Here is a 1,628-nt window from a genome sequence, read left to right as displayed (position 1 = left end):
GAAATTTATTGGTTGAACGAACCCTGCATTTAATGAGTGAATGCCTACGATATAGGAGTTAGCCTGTCACACAAACTAGAGTCCTGTTTTTCCGAATATCTGCATGATCGTAAATGTACAATAAACAACAAGTTACTGAGTAACTTTCAGACACAAAATTCTGTTTTGCCCCATCAATGCGTCTCAATGCGTTTCTCAGCATTACACGGACCAGTAAATGATTCAAACAGGCTATAAGTACAGTCGTTTGCTAAGTTAAATGAATTAGCATTTTAAACGAATTGGTTGATTTAAGGATTCAACTCACTCATTAAGACAGTCACTTGCTGCCACCTACTGGCGGTTGTAGTTTCATATTTTAAAAAGTAGCTCATTATTTCATTTTTGCAATCATTTAATATTTCTACATTAAAATGTTGTATTTAAACTTAACATAACTTATGCAAAATCCATCTATGGATTTTGTTTATAGTGATTTAATTTGATTGTTAATAGCCAACATGTTTTTTTATTCAGATTGAATTTATTAAATTTAAGAATCTGACATAAAAGGACACAGATATGACCATACATTTTCATAATAATACATCTCTTTGGTTTTTTTCTGCTCAGTGTTATTTCAGGGTTTTGATCTCTCAACTGAGAGATTTATTGTTTATTGTATTATAGTGACTATTTAATATTACATCTAAACTTTGACTAGGCTAGACATGTTGCCTATTAATTTTATACAGTATATGAACCTGAAGGCATATTTACATTTTTGTAATAATTTGTAGTAGGTATGGGGCCCAAACATAACCTCAAGCCCAGGGCCCCTGGCCCCGTAAGTCCTGCCCTGCTCATACTGTAACACCTTCATGTTCCTGCAGTCTGTTAGATGTGCAGAATCTCTGTGTCTCATGTGTCAGGTGTTAAAAATACTCTTAACACACCTCTATACCACCATGCACTGTAAAAATAATCCTGTGTATTTACAGTACGTTACTGTAGAAAAACATTGGCAACTGTGGATGCCAGAAATTCACTGTAAAAATATGTTGATGGCATTTCAGACGCACTGGATTTACTCTGAAACTGTTTTCACTCAGAAATTGCTAGTCAACTTCAAAAATACAAAGAAGCAGCAAATACTTTGAATGAAATATGAAAAATATTTTTTCCTTGCAAAACATTCTCCAAATAATATTTCTTTTATTTACGATTTTGAAAAATTTGTTTGTTTCTGTTTAGTTCCTGTTTGCATTTAGTTGCTCCCTGATTACGTTCCATGTGATTCTAAGCCATGTGTTTTCCTCAGTTCCCTTGTCTTGCGTTAAAGTTGTATCATGCTTGTTGTCTCCCTCAGTTACAGAGTGTTTTCTTCTTGTTTTGATAATTAAAGACTCTACCGTGGATTCCTGCCTCTCCTTGTGCTTCCTCCGCACCACGACCCGTGACAGAACGCAAGACCTTCAGAAAAACCTGAAAGTAAGCGGCGTCTTTTCCCCCGTGTTTGTTTTCCACCTTTTTTAATAGTTTTTGTTTTCCCGTTTTTTTTTTTCCCTGCGGCATGGAAACCGCCACATGTTTCGCCACTCCGAAGTCGAGCCCTCCGGCCGCGGCTCACTCCAGCCCACCAGCCGTGC

This window comes from Sinocyclocheilus anshuiensis, unplaced genomic scaffold (genome assembly GCF_001515605.1).
Source record: "Sinocyclocheilus anshuiensis isolate Anshui unplaced genomic scaffold, SAMN03320099.WGS_v1.1 scaffold1067, whole genome shotgun sequence".
Classification (NCBI taxonomy): domain Eukaryota; kingdom Metazoa; phylum Chordata; class Actinopteri; order Cypriniformes; family Cyprinidae; genus Sinocyclocheilus; species Sinocyclocheilus anshuiensis.
This window is presented reverse-complemented; position numbering follows the sequence as displayed.